This window comes from Chrysemys picta, chromosome 6, assembly GCF_011386835.1.
Source record: "Chrysemys picta bellii isolate R12L10 chromosome 6, ASM1138683v2, whole genome shotgun sequence".
In the NCBI taxonomy this organism is placed as follows: Eukaryota; Metazoa; Chordata; order Testudines; family Emydidae; genus Chrysemys; species Chrysemys picta.
Window position 1 is genome coordinate 86,192,396 of NC_088796.1, and position 27,675 is coordinate 86,220,070.

Sequence of the window (27,675 nt, forward strand, 5' to 3'; positions counted from 1 at the left end):
GAGTATCCTTAGGAAAACCACGTAGGGCCAGATTATGAAAAATGGGGATGTGAAATACTTTACTCTGTCTCTCAGAGGTGCGGTGAAACTTAATTCACTTATTCTTGTAAACACTTTGAGATCCACAGATGGAAAGGGCTAACAACTTGCAAATTATGGTATTACCAAACATGGAAATTATTGCTAGCATTTCATTAAGCTCATCTCCAACTGGATTTATCAAATTGGGAGATTTTAATGTTTGGGAGTAGGTTCGGGGGGGGAGGGCGTGGAATGGGACAAAATAAACACAACTAGCTTAACATGGTAGTGATTTTTCCACAAGACTTAATAGCTCACTATACATAATGTCCTGCAGTCAAGCATCTGCTGTTTTTCCAGATAAATATTTTTTTACTAATATTGTGCTACCTTTTCCTGGGTAGTAATAAGATACAGTATGGACATTATTAGTATTCTTGGGCTATCAGTGGTAGATATACCTCAATATACATTTCTTTTACCCAGTATTCGGTTTTTATATTGGCACACATTTCATATGGTAAGAATGAATGTTTCTGTGCTGGCAGAGCTCTAGAAGTACTATGAGGTTGAATGTGTGTGTTGCTGACCAAAAAAATGACTGCACTTTTAATACAGATCACTCTCTCTTACAGGGCAAAATATGTGGTCAGAAGAGATGCATATGCGATTATAGAAGAGCAGATATGCTACTCTGTACAAATGCTGATAAACAGTGTAGTAGACATTTTACTGAGCATTTCCCAAGAGGAATTACATATCTCTTTCCAGATTAATCTTGTTGAGCAGATTTAATTAATTCATTTGTAATGTTTACACCACAGGCACTAGTTATTGTATTTTGAGTGAAAATCTTGAGCAAGCAAAGAAAACAGTATAACAAGAATGAAAACTTTCATCCAATATAACTCCACTAAAAAAATGTGGGAGTAGAATAGTCTCCTCCCTGCATTTAATGTTTTGAAGGCACCAATGCCCCTTGCATGCTGCAGAGCTGTCAACATGGCTAGTTAGCCCTCGGAGTATAATTCCATAACTTTGAAGATATATGTCTATTTTAGGAATTCTAAGTCACGAGTCACTGGAGTATCAAATTACTGCATGTATTCATCAAGATTCCCAATCATTTAATCTAATCTTTCTGCCTCTCCTCAAATCCAGTTTTCCCTATATCCTCCTCCTCCCAGATCTTCTTTCCATCCCTTCTCTTTCTTTTTCTCACTCTCAACTCGCACCAATTTTATCAGTCTAAGCCCTAGCCTGAACATATTCAGCTCTAACACCTTCCCACAATAACTACACCAAGAGAGGCTACAATAGTTCTCTCTCTTTACAGTTATCACCATTCTAGTGATCTGGTATAGCAAAGGTGGGCTGGAAACCAGGTGCTACTTTGTGAGGTCATTGGTGTTAAGTGTAAATTTCTTTGGAATCAGCTGGACTATTTCATACTTCAGGATGCCTGCTAGTCTGCTTTCTATGAAAGAGGCATTTCTCTTACCACAAAGGCCCCCGATAATCTGCCATAGCTTTTACCACCTATAAGGGGCAGAACCCAATGTTCCTCAAAGCCTTCAGTGCTTGTGAGAGCATGATTAATCCAAACAGTCCAAGTAGGACAGCAATTTGGTTCAAGTTCTGTTTTCTTGGTTTTAGAGAGATCCTGATTCTATTGACTTATCAGTGAAGTAAAAGGATATTTTTCTGATCAAGTAGGAAGTAGCATCCCAAGGCAGCCCATTATTATTTGTCAAGGTCAGCTGGGGCTAAGAAGTTTGTTTTAGCTGCTTTAATTGTAATGATAGGTGTTAAAATGTTGTTGGACTGGGGCTGCATGGTATTTACACCAAAGGTGTTCTGATCTGCTTTCACACTTATGCACTTTGGTGAACTACTGGGGTAGTACGAAGGAAGGGGCCATCATAGTGCTACTGTGCTAATGCTTTCAGCGAGCAGTAGTGTTTTAGTGCTGCATCAGGTCAATGTCTTGGACTGGCAGCTGAATAATTCTTTTTTCCTTTTTGCATTTTCTGTAAATGCAATAGGATCAGGAGTTTCTTCAGCTAAACTAATTTGATCACTTTGCTTAGCCAGTGTGTATATGAGAATATTGGGGGAGGGTCTCCTTTGAGCTCTGCTTTAAGAAGGTTGTGGTCTATCCCACAGTGAAGCTGAGAGCCAGTGTGTGTTCAGCTGCATAGATGGGGCCAGAGAAGTCCATAGCAGATATTGGGGGCATTCTCTATTTGTATATTGAAGTCTCAGGACAATGATCCTTTGGGAATCCACCATTAAAGGTGATGAGAGCTGTTTTTGATCCAGTGGAAGTCTTTGGAGTTTATACACCAGTTTAAGTGCTGAGTTCTATATTATTTCCATTACGAGACTGGCATATTACATAGATGTACTTAAATGACTTCACCTTCCAGAACCTCTTTTGCATCGGAGGCTGAATGGGAGAGAATGGCTTCTACACTTCGATGGTCTACTCTTGGGTTATACAGTGCTAAATAGGTATAGATAGAGATAGGGGTTGAACTGGAATTTAAAATCTAAAAACCCTTCAACTGCAGGAAAGAGGAGAAATCCACAAGTGAGCTAGGATCTTATTTTATTGATCATATCCATCTCTGTTTGAAGAGACAGCTGCAAAGTAGCTGGCAAGAGTGTTCTGTTCTTACTTAGGAAAGTTCAATGCGATTTTTATCCTTTTCTTAAAAATCACTCTCTCTGTATTTAGTATTTGTAAGAGATGTTACATTGACAATTTTCTTTAACCATAGAACATACACAGGCTGCATCTGCAGTGGCAAAGGTGATACGAGTGTGCCTGCACTGTCACATGAATATGCCTCAATTTTAACCTGAAAGTAGCACCTGTAGAAGCAAAAAGTTTTCCACATCCTTCAAACTCTTAAAATAAATTGCTGTTTTTGCCAAAACCATTTGTGACTTTTGCTGATTAGAACAGAGTCTCTCTCTTGTAAATCCTGAAAGAAGAGGTCAAGGTGCTTTAAATCAAGTTCAAATATCTTTCTAAAAATATATATTAAAAGTTCTACCAGAAGATATTGGACTTGGTGTCGAAATTATTGGGTGAAAGTTTATAGCCTGTGTGGTGGAGAAAGTCAGACTAGATGATTATCATGGTCCCTTCTGGCCTTAATATATATGATAGCTGGTTAAATTCATTCTGACAATAATTTACATAAGTGAAATCCGTTCCTAAGCTCTGCCAAATATATTGGGAGGGAAGGAGGGAAAGAGTTCAGTGACTCTCTGATCTCCTTACATGCAGATAGCAGGGCAGAACTCCTACCACATGCTCAAGAGAGTAATAGGAAAAGGGAGCACTCCATTTTGTTCTCAAGGTCCATAGACTCCTAGCTAGGAGTTGTTCCCCAGGCAGCATGCATTAACTGGGAGCAGCTGAGACCAACTAAAGAGACAGGTGACAAAAACTGTCATCCCTCCCTGCTCCCCTCCCCTGACCTTACACTCTTTTTCCTGTGGGGTTCCCTGGTATAAGGGTAGCATTTTGCCCTTGGTTTCTGGTATAATTTTATCTATAAGATCAGTAGTTATTTCACAACAAGAGCACTAGAAAGAAAGGGAGTCTTTGAGAGTGACAGTGCACACTGTCAATAATCAGACAAAAACTCCACCCAACACTTGCTAAAAATAGGTGAAAATTGCCTGTCACTTCATTCTTATTATTGTTCTGATTATACCTTAAGTCATAACAATTACTTTTCTAATACAGGTCAGCTAAGCAATTATATGATCTAGCAATAAATTCCTTATAGTACAATGGTTTCTATGGCTGCACTGGCCTGAGTCAATAGGGCTTTATTCCAGGCACACACACAAAGTGATATAATTGCAGGTATGTGATGCCCTGGGCTCCTTTTATAATCTGAAAATATGACATTGTACAATAGACATTTAGTGCCTCATTCAGCAAAACCCTGGAAGATAAAAATGGTTGTAAAAAACTGATATCCTCCCACTGTTTTCTCTTTGTTGGGGGAGGTGGGCGATGAGCCAATGGAGAGGGACTATGAGAAGAACATTATGGGTCGGGTGCTGGGACAAGAGGTGTATTTGGGAGGAACAGAACAAAACATTGGGGGTGGAGGGAGGAACAAGGCGGGCAAGCAAAGAAGCAACTCAAAGGAGAAGAAAATAGAAAAGGAACCATATGGGTAAGAAAACAGGATCCTCTGCCTAAAACAAAGATAAGGACAGAAGCCAATAAAATGACAACAGTCCTATATGAGACCTGTGTCCAGAGACAAAAAAATGTGAAAGATAGTATTAGCGCTACCTTTCAAAGGAAGAAAACTAAGATGAGCACAAAATTCTGTCAAATTTCACTGGAAGAGCAAGAGATGCTGAACTCAGGGGAAACACGACAAGGTGTAGTTGGAGGGACAAAGCTAGGAAATGAGTGCCAGGGTGTTTGAATGGAAATATACAACTGAGGGGCTTGCTGTTAACTAGCCTTACCCTGCCAACCAGAATTGAATGTCAGAAGAACATATGGTGTTCTTTATAATACAATATGTATACTATGTTCTTTTAGTGGATTGTGTTAGGAGACCCAAAGAACATAGCCCTCCTCGCAATTCCCTTTCCAATCAATCAATCTACTGGACAGCAGAAGGTCTTGCTAGTTGAGTCTCTCTCTTCCTCTCACACACAAACCACCACATTTTCTGGCTGTTTTTCCCCACCAGTCTCAAATTCACTGTCTTAGGCTTTTAGCTGTATAGAAGGTTTAGGTAAAGAGTCCAAATTATTTCTACTTGTTTACTGCCAGGGGACTTTTTGAAAGTTTTACTTTTTTTCCCCATTAGGAACTTTGGAGGTAAGTCTTAGTATGTATAGGTCAAATTTGTGATTGTGACTCCAGGCAGCTTAAGGCCAACTCCTAATTAAAATGGAGTTTAAAAATCAGAACACAGTTTGTGAAATGGAAATTAAAAACATTAAAATATTCAGTTTATGATTTTTTTCTGGAGCTCTGACAATTACCACTGCAGCCATGTTTGATCCATATGATCTCCAGTCTCTTAATTTAAATCCCAATCTCAACATATATTCTTTTTCAAAACATCAATATGCATGTCTAATTCAGTGACAATATACAACAGGGAAAAAAGCAGATTAGAAAAGAGCAAATAAATGTGACTTGAATATGCTACATGTAAATGGGGCTATTCTGAAAATGCATAGAGTAATGTTTCTTTTTAATTTCCTGAGTAAGATAATCAAGAGGCTGGTAGGTTTGGGGAACATTTAAAATGTTGGTTGAATACAAATAGGAAACCAGAAGTGTTAATTTATTTGTAAATTGGCTTTTAGAATTCCAGAAGGGTCTTTTTATTCTATACTTGTTAGTTTACAGTTAGCAATGATAAATGAAAATGTTAGAATTACCTCTTGTATATTACAGCCAATCTAGTTTATCTGCATTGCAAACCAGCTGTTTGGGTGCATAGCTCTAGGGCAATAAAATGCAGTAAGGAAAATGTTTTCGCTGATTGCTTATTGTTACTGTGTGCTTTGTATCGGTGAAATTCTTATGACTAATTGATATGACCTGAACAGGTCGACATTGTTAGGCATTAGTGAAAGGATTGTGAGCAAGCAATGTGGACTCACTCCCAGCTGTGAGTAATAACTGCAGACAGTGGTAGTCTACATGGTTTAGTAAACTAGTTAACTGATAAATAACCTTTTATTCTGATGCATTTTGCAGAGACATATGAACTCCCCCAACATTTCCTAGGGAGGTAGGATTTCACAGCATGAAACTCAAAGTTGGTAGTGCCAAAGGAGTCAGGTGGTTATATCTCCTTTATCAGTTCATAAATTCGTTTTTATCAGATTAGAGCTTGTTGTGTCGTGCTGTGTTAAATAACCTAGAGTGCCCCAGTTTGTTTTAGGAAACCACAATAAAATTTGAGACACCGAGGTCAGATTACGTTTGATCAAAAGGCAAATTGTCCATTAATTGGCAATGGCAGTTTTAACATTAGCAATCCTTTGCTGTCTGCTTTAGTATTGATTAGCAATTTTCAGGTCTCTCTCTCTCTCTCTCTCTCTCTCTCTCTCTCTCGCTCAAAAAAAAAATGTTTTGGATTGGTTGTGATATGTTTTGTTGTTAAATTCTGGGTAGTGTTGCTCCTCCCCCACATAGATGCAAGTGTACACCAAGACAATAAGGTTGTTTTGTGACTTTCAATAATGTTTCCATGAGCAGTGTACAGCCACTTTTGAAAGTATAGTCTATCTCTTGGAGAATAAAATGTTTACAAAAATGGGAATATCAGTAAAACACTGATTAGCATAAAATGGTTATACAAGTTGCAATTTGCATTCTCTGAGCATTGATTGTAATGAATGAGCTTCTTACATTTTTATCACTTTAGCTGATTTATTCCCTGTAGCTGAGATCTGACCTAGAAACCTATTTTATGAAACTCTGATATTATTTATTTTAAAGTAAAAGAGCAAAGAAAGCAAAAGAAAACAAAAATAATTAAACTAAAGTTTCCAGGACATGATACTGCCTTACTGCACAGCACCACCTACTGCCATATCTAAACCTATTTGGGGATTATTCATTTTATTCAGTTCTTCATGCAAACAGTCACACCACAAAGTGAAAAGCAGAGCTGGGCTAACAGTATGGTTATCAAACTAGAAGTGATCTTTATAATGGAGTTAATTTCACTTCATACAATAGAAGTGGGGGGAAATGTAAAAAACAATTACACTTAGTCTTACTTTATCCACTCCTCACCCTTTTTTCCCCTGGAGAAAAACAAAAGGAGAGGAGTGTTTTATGGGGGAAAAGGGGGAAGGAGATTTAGGAATGGAAATTTTCATTTTGTTTCAAAACTTGTCAGAAAATGAAATTTCTACAAAAATAAAAAGTTTGTCAACATTTTCATTTTTAGTTGAAAAGCTTTTAAAAAATCCAAACATTAACAATTTTCAACTAGCTCTTGTGCCAGCAGTTCCTTAGGGACCTCTAGCCATTTGGAGACTACTAGAGATCATAGTCCTCTGGCCTATACACATGCCTACCCATAGCCCTATTCCCCAACACACCCACTATGCTGATGGCTGACAGAGAAAGCAGCATAGGAAGTGGCTCTGCCAACTATATGCCTGCTGGTGACTCTTCTATGTTCAGAGTATCCCCAGCAGGAGACGTGCAGAAGGTGTTTGCTCCCCTTGGGACTCCTATGTGCCTGATAATTTTTCCATCTTGTACACAGATACTCATGGCCAGGGATTAATGTTTTCCCTGTGCAGTCTCCCTATGCCAGGAGGCTAGAGGATGGCATGGGAAGTGCTACAATGTTTCTATGCCACAAGAGGATTCCTCTATGCTGGGTGAACAGTCAAATACCTCTCAAACTTGGCAAATAGCATTAGTGGGGCCAACAATCTGCCCCTAAGCGTCTGCAGTCATAGCAGTCATAGCTAAGGGAAGGTAGAGAAATAAGGTGAGAATAAGGATGAAGAAAAAATACACAGAGATGCTGAAAGGCCTCCACAATCATTAGTGTGGTTAAAACTTTCAGCTCAGGGAATCAAAAGCAAATACTTTGATTCTACCAGGATCGTCTTTTTGAGCCAACAATCCAGCAGTTTCTTTTCCAATTTTGAGCTTGTTTTCTTTGGCATGCTTCACAAAATGTGCTGTAAAATGGATGTCAAGTACACACAAAACCTGTCTTCTCAAATATAATATTTTAATAATCTGGATGATATTTAAATTAGCCACAAGATCAGCACATTTCATCAAACTAGCTACAATGAATGATTTGTATAACAGCAAAGTGATACATGGGGTGATCTGTTGGTCAGAACCATTCATTATTTAGTAGATACAAAAGATACAAAGGATTTAAATGACATTTTTCCTGCAAGCAAAAATCACTTACTTTATAAATTGTTATTAAATCTGACATTTAGTCTGAATCTCAAGGTACCAAATGTAAAATTTGCTCTATGATAAAGTTTCCAGGTATTTTACTTGACAGAGTATGTTTGTACTCAATACTTACAGACAAATCATCTCCTCCTAGTGAAAAACGCAAAGAAGGTTCAAAATTAGACAAAAAAAAAATCATGGCCTTGAAGTCATGGATTCCCATTACCTCCTGAAGATGAGGTGAGGTCCAGCTTCTTCTCCCATAGTAGATCAAGGGTATGAACTCTATAACCCATGGATATCTCCTGGAGACCCTCAATAAAATTCCCAGGGTTCCTGTGGGCAACCTCACTCTTCTATGAGCCATGATGGTATGACCACTCCACAGATCCCTCCTCCCCGCCCCCCCGATTGTTTTTGAAGCTGTAGAGTGGACTTTTGCAGAAGTTAATACTGAGAATATCAGCTCTTGTCTACTCAGTAATGTACCCTACGGTTTTCTACATGGATGGTGTCAGAGAAAGCAGCTTTCTACACCCTGGCCTCTTACACTTCCCCCCCTACAAAATATCTGTAAGCCCAGCCACATGAATTACAAAAAAGATAATGAGGTTAGCTCAATCAGGGAGGGTGAGGTGCTCTGCTAGAAGTTGAGGTGTGAACACCACTGGTGTGAACACCTCACCCTCCCTGGTTGAACTAACCTCGTTATCTCCATACTGATTTATACCTGCCTCTGGAAATTTCCATTACTTGCGTCTGATGAAGTGGGCATTCACCCACGAAAGCTTATGCTCCAATACTTCTGTTAGTCTTAAAGGTGCCACAGGACCCTCTGTTGCTTTTTACAGATTCAGACTAACACGGCTACCCCTCTGATACTTGACATCTCCTGAAGGTTCACTTGGAGACTGAAGTGCAATGAAGAAGTTAAGTTATCTTGCTAGGTAATCAGACCATCTACATTCTTGGCTTCCCAATTTTAAGTTAGCTGCCTTCCTGCTGGTGGTTAACTGAGGGGGCTATGAAAGGGAAATAAAGATCTGAGAGAGGAAATGTACACAAATTCTGAGACAAATATGTACTAGATATTAGCAGTGATGTTAGGACCCAATACAGTAAGTAAGTGCAGTCATGGTTCATGCCTCACAATTATGAACTCTACAAGTTTGGATGATTTGTTTAGAAAAGCACTTAAATGTTTTTCTACTTACCTACATCTTGTCTTTCAAAGTTGGGCTGGAAAACTTGGGAGAACCAGCATTCTCAAGAGTTCTAGCAGCATGTTCTCCCTTTTGGATAGGCAACAAATACTAGAAGAATTGTACTTTTTATCAACACAGTCAAGACTGGGAGACAGAATAATGTGCAAAAAATGAAAGTTGGGAGAATGTAATTGAGACTGCCAGTCTGCTGTATGGGGGAGCATAAAGGTGTATGTGTCCCAGCGATCATTCTGGGATACACTGTGAATCAGATAGGCATAATGCATCCTGGAAGGCAAGGAGAGCATAGCCACTGTGCCAACTAGAAACAGGATGTGTTTTCCCCTAACACACAGGGCCAAATCTTCTGGCCAGTGACCTCAGTTATGGGTGGGGCTAAAACTGCAACCAGGCCCAAATACCTCAAGGAGGTGCAAAGGCGAGAAAACCACTCTGCAACTCTGAAGCCCACACCAGTAGGAGGCTTATTTTTTGCTGTATGCTGCAGGATGCTAGTACTCTGTACCTGTCTGTCCAAGGTTGTCTTTTTCTCACTCATGCTTTCATTTTTGTCTGCAGCCTCAGATATGAGACTGCGCACTGCTTGCTTCCCACACCTTCTGCTATCTTAACACCTCTTGTTAAATTCTCTGTATAACTTAACACTGGCCCAGGTATTGATCTTTTTTTATCCTGTTGGATGCTACACACATTGAATTAAAAAACAATCCTGTGCCAGCTGCATAAACCAGCTGTGCCTACAACCGCATGCATTATCTGAGCTGTATAATCTGTTTCTAATAAACATGCTACTAAGAAATGCTAATAATGTTAAAGACATGGGGGTTACCTACCTTATCTAAATATTTTACTCTTAATTAAAAACTAGCATTAGAATTGTATCTTAATATCAATATTGATTTGACTTCCACGATGTTAGCGCTGAGAAGAGCAATAGTAAATAGCAAAACCATAAAAGGTTTTTCATTTACTTACCAAGAGATTCTTTGGAACAAAATTATGCATTTCACAGTCAGACTCCAGTGCCTTTTCTTCAGTCTGATCCAACTTCACTCTGTTTGTAAACTGCCTTTTTAGTTGCATTTTTAAATTCCTTCCCCAAAGATTACATGATTCCCTCTGTTCTTTGCTCAGCCATTTTGCCAGAGGGCACAGAAGAAATACTTGTCACTGATTCCTATCCTGGATGCTCTGTTACCATGTTCATTCACTTATCCTTATGACACAACCTGAACCATATCTACAAATAGGAATTTTAGTAAACAAATTCCCACTGATCTTATCACCAGGTTAGCTGCTCCTGTGATAGTAAATGAATGCTTGCTAAACATTCCGGAAGCGGATAGAGGCCTAGGGCTCAATATTAGGGCTCATACCACTGGCACACCTGAAGCAACAGTAGCAGGGATGAGAATTTTTTTGCTAAGATTCTTTAATGTATATAAGGCCTAAGAGAAAACCAAGGCTGCACCCCATGGTAAACTCCTGGAATGAGAACAGGCCGGGTCTCATTATGCACTGGCAATTGTATTTGGAACACTGCTTGGCTGTTACATCTAGACAGACCTGCACTTGAGACGAATCCCACACTAGAATGGAATGGCTATGCAAGAGTGAGAAAGCCAATTGGACTACCAGCACTTGAACAGAATGTCTGCCGGTAGCCAGCACAATATGTAGGAGAGAGCATACCACCATGAGAAGTGTTTACTTCTGAACCACTACTGCCTAGCACTTCTGCTGACAGGCATTCCTTACTAGCACTCACTGCAATTAGGTAATATAGTTCCCAGCTCAGGCCTCTGTATTGTGGAGGGCTCCCACCCTACTATTTGCACAGGGGGAGGAAAGAAATCGTCCCTATTTCCTCAAGACCCACCCTAACCCACTCTTGAGGATCAGGTCAACTTAGTGCACGATTTAGTCCTTAGTGTGCCATTCTCTGGTCACGTACTGTCTAAAGACAAATTAGGGCCACGCACCATTAAATGAGATACTAAGAGCTCTTGCTAATCATGCTAATTCAATATGTGTAGCATCCAACAAGTTAGGGAGCACAGCTCACACCACAAACTCTTAAAGGAAAATTGTTTTACATCAACTAAGATCACTTGATCTTATATAGTTACATAATACGCTACATACAAACCAAAGGATTTAACTATATGAGGACTTTTGTATTGGTGGCACTACACTGCTGCGACTTAGAATAAACTGCTCTAGTGCAAGTCACTTTTTATACCTGTGCGGCATATCTAAACTAGACGTTTGAACTGCTAGAGCGACATCAGTATAGTTACAATGGTACAAACATCCCTAGCGTTTACTTTGTTCAGATCTTTTTGGCAGGGCTGCTTGGTTCTATTATTGATCACCCTGATATAAGGAAATCTAAGTAAGCCTCTTTTAATATAATCAAGATTGGCTGTCCAAATAAAATTAGGACATGCAGATGGGGAGTAAAGCACAGTAATAGAACCCCATGCATCCTTTGCCTATATCATAGTATCTGGGGACCACAGTAAAGGTCTTTGTTCTCCTAGTTAAAGCATTTTACCAACATTAACTAATTAACATAAAGGCAATCTAGCTTAATGGCCTTCCAACCAAGAGGACAACAAGCCTTTGTTTATTTGTCATCAGCTTCCTAGCTGCCTCTCCACAAAGTGAATATTCCCAGAAAAATAGGAAGTGATTAGAGTTTCTGTTCTAATTCAATGAAGTTAAAAGTAAAATAGCACACGGTCACATCTGGATTTTCATGTTTTTATATTGTATAAATTACTTTATGTGAGAGTCCAAATGCATACATAGATGGTATTATGTATTTTTCCTCATTTTTATGGTAGCATAGCATAATTGGTTCTGAGTACTGATAAGCAGGGTGCAGCTGCTGTGAAGTATGGGATGGAATACCAGTATGCAAACTTCTGGTTCTTTCCAGCCACAAATTATCTGCTTCTAACTCTATTTTATGGAATTGAGAAAGTGGTATTATGAGTTATTGTGAAATTGACTGTGATAACTCATATGATTAACCTATTACTGCTTGCCATACATGTAATTACACTCCCTGTCATGATATATCCTCTATTTATATGTAATTTAGACAACAGATGAGAACTAATGTATTATCTAAATTAAGAATCTCCATGAACAGAATGCATTACAAATTCTCAGCTACAGCAGGGGTCTCTCCCAACCTATGCCTTTGGCTAGAAGGTCAAAAATGATGGGTGAAAAATGTCATTGATATTTCAAATTTTTTGAAGAACAAACAAACTCTATAAGCTGGTTAAAAAAAAGCAACATATTTTTGATGAAAAAACAAAAGTAAACAGATATTTCATTTTTTAAAGACTATTCAAAATTTACTGTGTTAGGCCCCGATCCTGAGGGGAAAAAAATCCTGTTCCAGGCCTTGCATTGAGCCTCTCTCGACCTCTTTTATGTCTCCCTGACAGTATTCTTTTCTCATAGTCTTACGTCACTTGAAAAGATATTAGGGAGGATGGAGACTGGGGCATTATACTGGATAGTGACCCATCTGTCCATCCCCATCAGATACACAATCTCCCTTTCCCCTCCAGCAGTTCCACATTGCCCCCTTATAGAAAGCAAAGTGCACCCATTTGATCTTCAGAAGGTTCAGGGGGGTGAGATCAAGAATATCCAGAGTTATCATTAATGTTAACCAACATTTTGGAAGGGATATTAAACCACATTCGTTAGTGTTTACATCAATCTCTGACAACCAGAGACCTGGATTACCTTCCATAACATCAGAGACAAGATACTAGATGAGATGGATCACAGCATATGATCCAGCATGACAATTACTATGTTCTTATGCATTTGTTAATTTAAAAATAATTTCCAATCTGATTGTCCCATCTCCACATTGGATCTTCACCCACTAGGCTGATCCTGATTTGTGCCTCTCAGACTTGCTGTAATATAAATACAAACATAAAACAATAAATAGTTTTATATATATTTTCACCATTATTATGAGGAAGAACATCACAGAGGATTAGCTGCAAACAGTAGCAGAGCCTAGCTTGACACTTTTTTTATTGGTTCAGTTTCTCAAGTGTTAAAGAAGCTTGACCAAGGTTGTGATAGAAGAACTGAAATCTGCAAAACTAACAAGAAATAATTCTCCATTCATCCTTTAGAAAGAGCATTTGAATTATAATTTCAAATACAAAGGATCAGTTTAATCTAATCTCTTACAGTATTAGGATTTTAATACCCATTTCTTTCATAGATTCCAAGGCCAGAAGGGACCATCTAGTTTGACCACCTGTATAACACAGACCATAGAACTGCCTCCACATTATTTCTAGAACATAACTTTTAGAAAAACATCTAATCTTGATTTTTAAAATGGTCAGTGATAGGGAATCCACCATGACCCTTGGTAAATTTTTTAATTATTCTTATTGCTAAAAATTTACACCTATTTCAATCTGAATTCATCTAAGTTCAACTTCCAGCCATTGAATCACATTATACCTTTCTCTGCTAGATTGAAGAGCCCATTATTAAACATTTGTAGGTACTTATAGACTGTAATCAAGTCACCCATTAACGGATCTTTGTTAAATTAAATAAATCAAGCTCCTTGAGTCAATCACTATAAGGCATGTTTTCTAATCCATTAATCATTTATCTGAACTGTCTCCAATTTATCAACATCCTTCTTGAACTGTGGACACCAGAAGTGGACACAGTACTCCAGTAGCAATCACACCAGTGCCAAATTCAAAAGTAAAAAAACCTCTCTACTCCTACTCCTGAGGAGTTTCAATTAGAGTTTTAAAATTTAAAAAGGCAAGCAGCTTAACTCAAAGGCCTGAATATAAATTATTTTTAGATATCTGTTTCAAATGGCATAGTTCAGAAAAACCCAGAGTTTTGATTTCATAATTTTAGCATTACTTAATTTAATAATTTCTCTCATTTTAAATTTATGATCAGTTTATGATTTTTGGTGTCTAACAAGATCCATGCACAGAGCCTTTTAACTGGAATGAAACTTAGGGACAGATCCTCAGCTGGTATAAATTATAACAACTTGAATTATGACAACTTACACAAGTTTGAGGAGCCGGACCTTAGCTCCTAGAACACTGCTTGGAAAATGCCATCCTCAGAGGTCCTATTTTCATAGGTAAATAGCTGGAATATCTCCGGCATCAGAGCTCTGCTTCATGCTGGAGAGGTGTGGGGGCATTGGGAAAGGATGATTCAATGTCACTTAACCACTTGCACAACTCAGTTCTTAATAGAACCTAGGCCAATGAAGGATTGACAGAGCTTGGCCCATCTCCCCAGCCTCCCAATGCTCCATCTTACAACCAAGAAGCAGGGACATGATGGCGCAGAGTCCAGCAGTGACAGCAAGGACTTCCTCTCCAAAAGGGGAGTTATCTGCTTGCCCTCTGTGGCCATATATCAGCCCCTTTGCATCACCTGGGTGTCATACGAATTCACCATACAAATGAACAATTTTGCAACCTTACTGGGTTTGCAGGCTGGGAGCTCTGTAAGGAAGTGTGAGATCTGGGTCTAGCAGCAGTCATTTTGCAGTCAATCAGTCTAAAGTAAAGTGGGATAAAATATGCCTTGCTGTCTTAAGAAGCAGCCTGCTTTGTCTCTCTCTGGTTTTGGGTTCTTAGCTGTTGTTCTGAATTCTAAAAAATAAAGTGATGCTACATTGCAGCCTTCCAACAAGAGGATTTCATGTTTTTAATCTAATTTATCTGTTTGTTTGCTGTGAAATATTAGATTTTATTTAATTCATGATTTAATTTGCAAATTCTTTCCTCAGTTTTCAGATGCCCAGCTTGGCAAATCTAAAGGCTCAAGTTGATGTCCAAAAAGTATGCCCCCCATTTTCGAAAATGCTGACTGAAAAGTCTAAGCTGTGCTTGTTTTGTCATAAAGATGTAATCTGCATTATCTTCTCTTTTCCCTCTTCTCTTACAGGATATATTGCAAGCATTGTAGGTATATTTTGGATAAATCTCAGTTCTCAAAATCAAATATAGACATCTTTTGAATAGTTCAAAGGGAAATGGAGGGGAGCAGGAGACGTACAAAGCAGCTTCCAATAAGAGGATGGATTTACCTTGACCCATAGCAAGTTATATAGGGAAATATTTGCCCTGGCCACTATATCCCAGCCTTTTAGGTTATAAACCAGATGACTTGGATTATAATGAACACATCACCAGTGAAAACAGTGAATTAAAACCATGGAAATACTTATTGGCTGAGCAAAGAAAGGCCTTGCGTTCAACTTGATGGCATTTCTCTGTTTTTCTATCTGTCTGTAATGAGATCACTTTTGAAGACTCCATTTGATCAATTCCAAAATTTCAGGGAATGTTCTTGGTTTCAGTGAGCGGAACCCTACTGATTCTGGTGAAAAATCAGAAAACCCCAATTTCCACTAATCTACCTGTTATAACAGGCTCTGGATATAGGAGTGGGGCAGTGACCCATGTGATAGGGGATCAGAGTCGCTTGGGAGACAGGAGTGAGTCAATGACATTAAGGTTAAAGCGAGGGTTAGAGGTTGGCATTAGGGGGGCAGAGAGCTTCCCCTGGCTGCAGCAGCAAGTGGGCATTCTGTGGGTCTGATTTTAATGGAAACCAGGAAGTGTACAGACTACTAGCTTTTTGCCTCCCCCCACCTCAGGCAAGCCCCTCACCTCCACATCAGCCAGCCTCCCAAATCGGATCTCAATCCTCCCAACTCCACACACACTAACCTGGGGAGGAGCGCCTAGCCATAGTGGGGTGAGGAGGGATCCAGCGAGGAGTACAGTTCGGCTTACATAAACAATCAAGTGTGTGACCCTCTCATTTTAAAGGTTTCAGAGAATAAGTCGTCTTGTTCCTTCCCTCTCCTTTTTGGGCTCATCAACTCACATCTTTTCTACCCATTTTTTAACTTAGAGCAGAGCTGTGATGACCATGCGACTATTCTGTTGATATTATTTCTTCATGCTTGACATTTGCTCTGTTCTAGGTCGATTCAAAATATTTTTAACCATTCCTTTAAGAAAATGCAATGCTCATGGAACATTTTGAGATGACAAAGATTTAAACTGGTGATGTTCTCTATTTATCTACAGGGGAGATACTGTCTAGCTGGCAGCAGGGCAAGCTTCCCAGCAATGCCCTGCCAATTTGCTTTAATCTTGACAGGGAAGAGCCAAGTGAGCAAAAAAAATGTGGTCTCTGCACTTATTCATCCCTTCTCTCATTTGCTCAGACTTTCAACAAGGGTGTAAATGAAACTTGATAGTGGTATTTTTTGACATGCACACCAATGGGCAAGGAACTGCACTGACTGAGACCACAAACATTTCTTATAGATGACAAATGTAAGTGTTATCAGCTTTATACCCTGAATTTGTAGCAATTTACAACTACAATTCCCTAATTTCTCAAAATTATTTCTCTCTATTTTGCTGTCAGTTTAACAACGTATTTACAGGATACGGGGGCTGATTGTGTACCCTAGATCCACACTTAGAGCATCCCTGAGTGTCTAGTTCTCATTCACCTGGTGTGCAACGAGGGGTGGAGAAGGGCAGCCTCCTCCATGGCACATTCACTCCTTCCCAGGAGCCTAAGAAGAGTTATAGCGGTTTGGGGATCTGCTTAAGAGAGCGAGTGACCCTTCACCAGTTGGGGATGGGGACAGGGACAGGGTGATGCAACATCGTCTCATTGGCAGTACAGAAATTTCCTGGGAAAGCAAATAGAACCTTGGAGCTTCCCGCATCATGAGAATCCCCTGTAAGAGGGTTCCAATGGGTAGCTGCAGCCATGGGGAATCCATTAGAGTTGTATTGCCAGGGAGTTGGGAGGGGGGTGGGGGATGGATTACTAGGGCTCCAGAGCTGACTCAGAGGCCCAGTACCTCTGCATGAATGAGTTTGGCTTCCAGCAAGATCCATGGATCTCTAAGGCTCCACAGGGTTTGGGGAGGAGACTTCAGTTCATCCTGTGGGAGGGCAAACCATGTCCAACCAATCAAATGGTGAGAGAGAAAATCCATGAGGGAATCTCATGGAGTATTTCTCTCCTTCTATGAGATTTGCCCTGGGTAGGAACAATCTAGCCCATAAAGCAAATGATTACAGGGAAGTCTAAGGCAAGGAAGTTCTACCCTGACATGTACAAAATAAGTTTTCCTTGAAGTCTATACCTAGTAAAAATCCCTGAATATCAAATATATATTGACAAATACATGTCATCGCCATATTTTTGTCACAGTTAATGGCTTTGACTTTCCTCTCACTTCTTTGCAGTGAGATTTCTGTTTACCTACTTTGTATGACTTCCTGACTTCCAGGAACAGGCAAGAAGACTTTGAAGAGATGTCCATTTTACTCTTTTTTTTAACATTTGCTAACAAATTATGTTTTATGTTGAAGTGTTAATTGGTTGGTAAAGCAAAATAATAGAGAGCAAAGCTGGGTCTCTTCAAAATCCTCTGCTTTGCCAATGTATGGCAGGAAGACAGCAACAAAGTAGGATGAAAGAAAACTCATTCTACCCAAAATGGCAGCCCTCCCTTCTCTCCCTCGCTCCCTCCACCCCTGCCAGCTTTTTTTTAAAAGGTATTATGTTTTTAGAGTCAAAACTAATTAGGTGGTTTGTTTTTTTTTTTAAAGAATGTGTTTTCTCTTTAAGTAATATCTCTCGTGACACTTCCAGGAACAAATAGACAGAGGCGCAAGTTTTTAAAAAGTATTTAGGCATTGATCCACTTAGTGTTGCAATGCCTAAGTCTCATTTTCAAAAGTGACTTAGGCCCAGACCCTCAAAAGGTATTTAGGCTTCTAACTCCTATTGAATACAATGGGAGTTAGGTTTCCAGAGTCAATGGAGGCTCATAGAAAAAGTGATACAGGCTGTTAAATCCAGTATTCAAAAGCTGAGCAGAGCAATGCCTAGAAATACCTTTTAAAAAAAGAACACTTTGCCAAAGTCTTCAAAAGGCAGTTGTGGGATGAAGTGGTAGCACATACATGACTTGGGAGAATCACCACTTTGGAACTGATTACAAGAGGATGGCAGTGTGGCCTAGTAGATAGGGAATCAGGACTGGCAGTCAGAGGACCTGGGTTCAACCCTGCCACTGATCTGCTGTATAACCTCTAGTGACTTCATCTGTTTTCCACTCTTTATTTGTCTTGTCTATTGAGACAGAGATCTCCAGGACAGGCACTGTTTCTCACTTTGTGTCTGTACAATGCCTAATGCAACCAATCCCTGATCTCAGTTGCATTCTCCAGGAACTACTATAAATAGATGATGATGACTGTCAGCCTAATCCTACAAACAATTATGCTTTTGTCATATGAAGCATCCCCCTGCAGTAAATGTGACAACTAACATGAGTAGAGTTACTCATGTGAATGTCTGTAGGATTGGGCCAATACTTAAATAATCATGAAAAGTGGCCCACGTACTGTGTGATGACACATCATGCGAAGTGGTAGAAGGAAAATTCTTTGGAACACAGTTACTAGGGTTTTTGTTTTGGTTGGAGGTTTTTTTGGTTTCTTTGTTTGTTTGTTATGCAACATATAACCTGAATCTATTTGGCTAGTTGTGTTTCATATGTTTCAGACATTGTCAGCTACAACAACAGATAACCAGAGTTAGTAAATAGTGGGTGCCCATAAACTATGTAATGAAAATATATTTATTGTCTCCTTTTGAGAGAGTCTCCCAGCTGTGTGGCACTTAACCGACCCCCTAAAATGCCAGAAGCACACTAGTCTTGGTTCATTCCAGTTACTAATGGATACATGGAGGGGTCCAAATTTATTCCTGTTTAGTTGTTTTAATTGTGTACCCTGGAGTTCACAATGAACTGATTCCCCAAGGGGTTCTTCTAAACAGGATAATTTTTAATAGATCCAACTCAAATGCATTAAAAATGAGTCGTCGCCTCCCCGCAGCAAAAAAGGACTAGCGCTGCATTTATGGTACATATGGCTGTTGTGGTTTTTCCCAATTTTTTCTACTTGTGAAAACTTCTCTGTAGAGTCATAACACAGGCCATCCAATCTCTATCTGTTCCTTTTAGAGTCGATGGGCTCCAGAGGGCTCCCTTCTCAACGAAGGGAAAATATGCCACAACATGGGGCACTTGACAATGGAAGAGTATACGTGGGACAAAATTAGAGTCACTAAATAAGAAGGCACTCACTGACCTCAAGGGCTTTGGATCAGGCCCTTGTTAGAAAGTACAATGAAAATTTGTGATGTGCCCTTTTTTTTTTTTAATTTTAATTTTATTTTGAGGCGAACCCTTTAAATCTGTATCTAGCTCCCTTTGGAAAGGCTCCTATTGACTTCATGGCTTTTAAACCAGGCCCACAGTACCAATGGTTATCTGTCCTTCAATAGTACTACTTTGGCATCAGTAATTCTTTTTGTGGCTTTCCTCAGTGCTGGCCCACTTTGTGTCTAACAATATTAGAATTCCAGGACAAGCTGTTCTTGGTAGCAGCCGATTCACAGAAGTCCATCACCGACACATAACTCTTCCTTGTGAGATTACGCAGAACATCCTAGTGTAGGTCAGTGATAGACAGAGAGTTTGTGTTTGGCTGTTATTCATAACACGAAGGCATTCAAGGTACAGAAGCTTTCAGCAACACTGTAGCTTTTGTAGCATATTTCAATGTATCATTACATCTGCACCCCATTAACTGAAATGCTACTAGAAAAAATTATCTTCACAGCTCACTAGATACTTGTATTCAGTTTGCACTCTAGCTTCCTATGCAGCAAAGTAACTGGAGAAAAGTTCACTTTATGCTTTGAGGATTTCCTGAGGATTATACTTGTGATAGAGGATAAGGTGTTCCTAACACTGGCTAGAGAGAGTACAAGTAAATACATCACCTATAATACCTATTTTAGCAATTTCTCCTGCATTTTTGAATAAAATCTTTCAGTGGGGCTGTGATGGGGCCTCTATGTTCCTCCATTGGCAACAAGGTGGTAAAGGAAACAAACTTTCCACTGGCGACAAAAGGTCTAAGGAGAGACTGTGGACCCTGTTGACCACACATTGCTACATCTGCATTGAATGTCATGGGGAAGGGGGAGCTAAAAGGTGGAGACCTAGCTCAGCTCAGGGCTGACCAGAAGGAGAGGAGAGCTTTGCTACTTCCTTGGTGAGGGAAGCCTGGTTCCAGCTGAGAACAGCTTGCTACCTGAGGGAGTCATCTGGTGGATGGGATGACTAGACCCAGGCAAACTGACAGAATGGGACTAGCTGCCTGGAAAGAAGCCCAGAGCAGACAGGCGAGGGTCCTCCTAACAAACCCACAGACAACCTTGATTCCAAAGTTTGCTGTTTTCCTTTTTGTTCTGGACTCTGACACCTGGAAATGGTAGGGCTGAAACATTCCTTAGCCAGAGGGCTAAGGTTCCATGACACCTAATCTATGAGGGGGGATACATGGGGACCTGCAGCAAAGTGAATCATGCCTAGACAACAGGGACTTAGTTGGTGCTGCTATTATAAGATCTAGTGTTCTGTCTCATCTATGCTTCCTCTATCCCATCTCCCTTTTCTGCTGACCAACTCTCCCACCAAAGTAAGGTAGTAAATAATAAAATGTTCATTTAAACATGAAAGTCTCACGTGCAATGTTTAGCTATTTTTTCTGTGTCTCTAAGGTATCTGTTTGCCCTAATGGCTTTGTATACTTTTTTCCTTTCCAAAAAAAAAAAAAAAAGGATCAGTTCTAGCATTCTGCAGCAGGAGTGCAGTGCCAGGGACAACTGCAGGATCGGACAATGGTCATAGTGGTTCACTCAATTTCTGCTGGTTACAAATGCCTGCTTCCAAAGTTTATATAATTTGGAGGGATGGGGAAGTTTACTAATGAGAACAACGAAAGTTTTGAGCAGCTGCCATCCATCTACTTAAGTTGACCTCTTAAGTCAAGATTTGCATTGTCTGAAAACAAGTGTAAACTGATTCCATCTTAAAACAAATGCAATAATATATACACAAGGACTGTAATGTACCTTTAAAAATCACAGCAAAGGAAAAGGAATTTACAAGACATAACATCTGTGTTTTCAAGGCCCACGTGTGACTTGGCATCTCGTGGCTGGTACTCAATGTGGCATGCACAGATTTACACACGTATCCTCCATTAACTTTTACCCTTAGAGGTACTTTCCTCAGCCAAAATTCTTTCAGAGATGCTTTGGAGCCTCTAACTAGGTAGCTGTTTGCAGCTGTATCTTTTCGTTTTTATGCTCTGCTGACAACTGTTGAAATACAGAGCATATAGGTTTTCCCAGAGCACTTGATCTTTCCAGGAGATAAAAGGAATATTATTATCTGATAGCTTCCTGGATATGGGGCAGTATTACATGGAGCAGTAAACTCAGGACATTGTTTATACAGATAGGGGGAACCATGAAGATGAATGACTGTGACCATAGCTCTCTCCTTTTGCCGGTTGGCAGAACTTTATTTTTTCTTTAGTATGCTTAAGTTAAAGTGTATTGACTCTGTTAGGAGAGGCTATTATAAAAGACCATTCCCTTAAGACAACCCATATGGTGTTGTCTACTTTTAGGAGAAGATAACTATCATCAGAATACATATAACACGCTCATACTATAGTATTATAGAATATAAAATCCCAAGGAGATTTGAGAATTTAAAAATATACCATAAATATTAGTATTAGCTTGCTTTAAAAAAAAAAGAGAGAGCACTGACAGGGTAACTCATAACAAAGAGTTATCCAATTCATTTCATTTTCTATTATCAAGTTCTCACAGTATTCCTTATTTGATCTTATTTCCCAAATGATTTTGGTGAGCAACTCTTGGTCTGTAGATTGTACATGAGCAGCTCATTAAATTGTGGAAGGGTTAACTCACCTCTGACATGCCCCTCGCAGCTAGGTATGGCTAGGGTTACCATCCGTCCATATTTCCCTGGACATGTCCGGCTTTTGTGTCTCTAAATAGCCGTTTGGGAGGAATTGGTAACAAGGTTAAAATGTCCGGGGGGGTTTTCTCCCTCGCCTCCCTCCCTCCCTTCCATACAGAGTGCGGCTACTGATTGGGTGGCTTGGCCGATTGAGCTGCTCCCATTGGCCTCCAGCAGCCAGAGCCCTCCCCTGCTCCCCCCTCCCTCTGTCTGCAGCCCTGTGTAACACACAAACCAACCCACCGGGCAGCGTGTTTTGCAAACACATGGAGCCAGAATTGTAAGGGGAGTCCGGGGGAGGCAGTCATGGAGTGGGGCAGTGTTGGACGGGTCCCCGGCCTCCACCTGCCACCCCCCTCCACGCGTCCCCCCACACATGGGCTCCCCCCTTCCCTGCCTCTCCCTTGCCTGCTTGTACTGCCAGAGCCAGCAGCAACTGCTAGCGTCCACCATCCACTAATGGGAAGGCAGGCTGCCCTTACCCTGCCCTTCCACCCTAGCCCCGAGCCTCTCCAACACCCCAAACCCCTCAGCCCCAGCCCTCAGCCCCCCGCACCCTAATCCTCTGCCTCAGCCCTGAGCCCCCTCCTGCATCATGAACCCCTCATCCTTAGACCCACAGCCCTCACCCCTGCATCCCCTCCTAACCCAAACTCCCTCCCAAGCCCCTTCCCCCCTTCCCACACACCCCCTCCTGCCCTCAAACTCCCTCCCAAAGCCTGCACCCCCTCCTTTTGCACCACCTCCCACCCCCAAACTCCATCTTAGAGCCTGCACCCCTCACCCCCTCCTGCACACCCACCCCCTGCCCCAGCCCAGAGCCTGCACCCAGCACCCAAACTCTATCCCAGAACCTGCACCCTGCACCCCAATCCCCAGCCCAGGACCTGCATCCCAGACCTCCTCCCCCCACCCAACTCCCCTCCCAGAGCCTTAGGCAGGTGTGTGTGTGGGGGGGGGGGTTCTGGGCATCACCAAAATTTCTACAACCCTGCCACCCATGCGAGTGGATAAGGGTCGGGGCAGTCAGGGGACAGGTAGGGTCCTGGGGGGGGGGGGCAGTTAGGGTGGGGGGTGCTCAGCAGGGGGCAGTCAGGGGACAAGAAGCAGGGGGGGTTAGGGTTCTGAGGGGGACAATCAGGGAGTGGGAAGTGGGAGGGAGTGGATGGGGGCTAGGGTAGGGTAGGGCAGGGCAGGGCTTCCCCCCCTCTCCAGTGTCCTCTTTTTTGATTGTGGAAATATGGGTAACCCTAGGTATGGCACAGTAGCTCTTTCCTGGAAAGCAGTCTTGGCAATGCATTGACTTTTCTTCTTGCAATTCAGCCCTCTGGACAGGTCACATTAGTTCCCTCCCTTTGAGGATATCAGCATTCCACACAGACAGCACCCCACTGATATGCATCCGAAGAAGTGGGCTGTAGTCCACGAAAGCTTATGCTCTAATAAATTTGTTAGTCTCTAAGGTGCCACAAGTCCTCCTGTTCTTCTTTTTGCGGATACAGACTAACACGGCTGCTACTCTGAAACCCACTGATACTGACTGTTCCATTCTACTCCTCTGTCCTTAGTAGCCTCAGGCCTTTTCCAGGGAATCTCTTAACCAAAACAAAAAACACACCACACCAAAAGCAACTACTATCCTTTCCCTGAGCTTTAACTTTTGGTCCAGCCTGGATCCTCCCCCATTCTCTATTCTTCTGCAGAACACTGACTGTCAGGGCAGGGCCAGTGCAAGGATATTTTGCACCCTAGGTGAAACTTCCACCTTGCGCCCCCACCCCGGTAACATTGGTTCATTGAGGGGCAAATCCCAACTGTGCCCAGGGGCTGCTCCCCAGACCAGGTTCCCCCTTCCCCACCCCCTGAACTCCCCTGCAGGTTGCACAGCCCCCCCGCAAGCCCTCCTCACCCCACTCCGGCAGCCCCTGCCCCCAAGTCCATTCACTGGCTTTGCCAGGCTTGGGCTGCTGCAGCAGCTTGGCAGGGAGGAGCTGCCTTCTGGGGGCTCCTGCAGCAGATGCATGTGGGCAGAGGCCCCCGTGCACTCCCCCGGCTCTCCCATCATCGCGCTTGGGCCCTGCGGCTCCCTGGAGTGTGAGCCACCGCTGCCCCTGCCCCTGCCCCTCCCCTTCCCCCTCCCAGAGCAGTCTTAGGGCCCTACGCCCCGGCAGCGGCTCACATGCCCTGGAGCCGCAGAGCCCGAGCGTGGCGAGGTGGGAGCTGGGGAGCGCACGGGGGCCTCTGCCCGCATGCATCTGCTGCAGTCTGCAGGGGCCCGCTAGTGGCGCCGCTGCCTTTGCAGGGCTTCTGCCCCCCTGCGCCACGCTGGCTCCTCCATGGCTGGGGCTCACCGCCCCCGCAAGCCCTATGCAGTATTGTTAAACTGGTGCCCCTATGCCCAACAGCAGCCTGAGCTTGCAGCCCGGCGGGGCTGGGTGGAGGGACAAGGCAGAAAGAACAGCAAGACACCCGGCCCGCCTCACGGTGGCGGAGAGTCACAGTTCCCCGCAGAGACCCCTGTACCCTCTCCCTCACGCAGAATGGACATGCAGAAGGTACCTAATTAAAAGCACTAAACATGGGAATAAAAAATGTCAATCACAGGTTTTTTGATATGCCCTGAAGTTTGTCAAACATTTATTTGCAAAAACTTTGTAATAAGGGTGAGTCAGCTGTCTTGCTGAATACAACATTAAATATTATGGAATACATGATGCAGCTCTTCTCTGTTTTACATTTTCTTAATCAGTATTTCTAAGCTGATTTTATATTTTAAATGTACTCTTAAGCCTTCATAAAGTAATCATTCCCGATAACTACATATTTAACTCACTGAAACAGACATTATTTTAAATTAATCAGTCACAGAGGTTTAGTGTGTTCATAACAATGTTCATTGCTTTTAGCAAAAGGGAACACTAATTTACTGTTGTGATCTCCATAACAATACACGTTTATGAAATTTCACCAATTTTAAACAATATGTTTCCAAAGATTTTAGGCATAACAAAGGATTTTATATCTTACTAAGGTACTGATTTTGCTTAAAACTAGTTCATCAGATAGTCAGAAGTAAAGAAAGGGAAACTCTGTCCAGCTATCTGGAAGCAAAGGGCTGTTGCTTCCTTCAATGGCGGGGGTGGGGAGAGGGGAGGGAGGGGGGGGGGGGGGAGGGAGAAATGGATGGACAGAAAGGACAGGAAGACTTTGGAAATAAGTTTTTTTACTATAGTAATTAAAATGTTTATTTTAGATAAGGGTGGTCTTTTGAAGAATTTATTTTAAAAACCATATGTCTGAAGATCCAAGCATTTAGGCTAAAGATGACTGTGCATCTAAAAATGTATGCAAGGATTTTTTAGAGATGTGATTTTATAATCTTCACCAACTCACTAATGAAATATTTTTAAAGCAAATTTTAAACTAAGGTCCTGTAGACATATTCTGAGTAAATAATGTTTTCACCCCTCAGCTATTACAGTCATGCACTACTGTTTTTGTCAGTACATTCAGAAACTGACAGTAGATACCTGGGGGTTGGCAAATGCCTGTTAAATGTCTTCATTACCCCTTGAATGGCTCTTTAACAGTTTCAGTGTTGTGCTAATAGGTCTGGCAGGCTGGAGACTGTTTCTCTTTTCAGAGTGGCAGCCCTGTTAGTCTCTTTTAACTACTAGATCCCCTTCCCAGGAAGACTCAGAGCCTGCAGGAAGGGTCATAACAGGGATAGGAAAACCAGTTGGGTGGACACTAAGACCCAGTGGTGCCCCAAATTTTCAGGTGCCCTACCCAGCTGCCTATGCCTGAGGATGGCCCCGGGCGCCCCCAACCACTTGCCGCCCTAGGCCACTGCCTAGTTCACCTAGTGGTTGCACCGGCCCTGTGTCAGGTTTACCTCTCTAGAGTCTTGCCCCTAGTCTGGATGTCTACTCCAGTCTATACCCAAGGCCTCCTGTCTGTCAGTTGCCCTACTCTAATACCCACTTCAGGAGTCTCTGTCACTTCTGATAGGGTTACCATATCTCATAAATAAAAAAAGAGGACCCTCCACGGGCCCTGGCCCCGCCCATTTCCCCACCCCTAGCCCCGCCCCAACTCCGCCCCTTCCCCCACCCTAACTCCGCCCCCTCATCCCTTCCACTCCCAGCCAGGGGGAAAGGGCTGCCCCAGTGCTACCGGCTTCAGGGTTTGCCGGGCAGCCCCCAGACCCTGCACCCCGAGCCAGTGCTTCCCCAGCGCAGCTGGAGCCCGGGAGGGGAAGCACCCAGCCGGGGGCGCAGGGTCTGGAGGCTGCCCAGCAAACCGTGAAGACGGTAGCGCTCGGGCTTTGGGCAGCCCCTATGCCTCCGGACCCTGCGCCCCCAGCCGGGCACTTCCCCTGCCGGGCTCCCGCGGCACAGGGTCCGGAGGCACGGGGGCTGCCCGAAGCCGGTAGCACTCGGGCAGCCCAGCTCTTAAACAGAGCCGAAGAGGAGCAGAGCCTCCAGCCGCAGCGGCTCTGCATAACTTACACTGTGTCAGTTACACAGAGCTGAAGAGGAGCAGAGCCGCCGCGGCTGGAGGCTCTGCTCCTCTTCGGCTCTGTGTAACTGACACAGTGTAAGTTACACAGAGCCGAAGAGGAGCAAAGCCTCCAGCCGCGGCGGCTCTGCTCCTCCCCGACTCTTCGGCTCTGTTTAAGAGCCAGGCTGCCCGAGCGCTACCGGCTTCGGGCAGCCCCCGTGCCTCCAGACCCTGTGCCCCCAGCCGGGCACTTCCCCTCCCGGGCTCCAGCGGCGCAGGGTCTGGAGGCACGGGGCTGCCCGAAGCCGGTAGCGCTCGGGCAGCCCGGCTCTTAAACAGAGCCGAAGAGTCGGGGAGGAGCAGAGCCGCCATTTTCCTGGACATGTTCGGCTTTTTGGTAATTCCCCCCGGACGGGGGTTTGACTGCCGAAAAGCCGGACATGTCCGGAAAAAAGAGGACGTATGGTAACCCTACTTCTGATGCCCTCTCTTATTGGGGCTAAGGTGAAGCTACCTAGAGAAGGACTGTACAATTCTTTTCCTCTCTCCTTGCAGCCCCCTCTATAGAAACCATCCAACTTATCCCCATCTGGGACTCATTTTTAATGGGTCCTGGGCCACTCTCCAGGTGCAACCAGGTGCCTTAATTGAGCTCTTCAGCTCCAGTTAAACATTTAAGTGCCGGGGATGGTGTGTGTGGTATATACCCCCATCACACATGCATTCAAAATTCAAGGTTTGTTCTGATTTCACACACTTTGTTCCTTCTCTGTATGAGTACCACTCTTAGAATCAGATTTCTAGCATGAATACTCCTGACATTGAAATGAAAACTTGCTTTCTGGGATTAATCAACATGTGCTTAAAATCCTGTTTCTGCAAGTAAACTCAATCTGTAAAAAACCTCACAGAAAACAAATAAAAAGGCATAAACATCTGAAGTACATTTGTTTAAATATTCA

General features: G+C 42.5%; 1 long non-coding RNA gene across 1 annotated transcript in view; it reads right to left on the reverse strand.

Moving 5' to 3' along the window:
- Positions 1–27,675, reverse strand: part of LOC101952197 (uncharacterized) — a 68,035-nt gene that overhangs the window by 40,188 nt on the left and 172 nt on the right. The gene's annotated exons all lie outside the window — the stretch shown is intronic.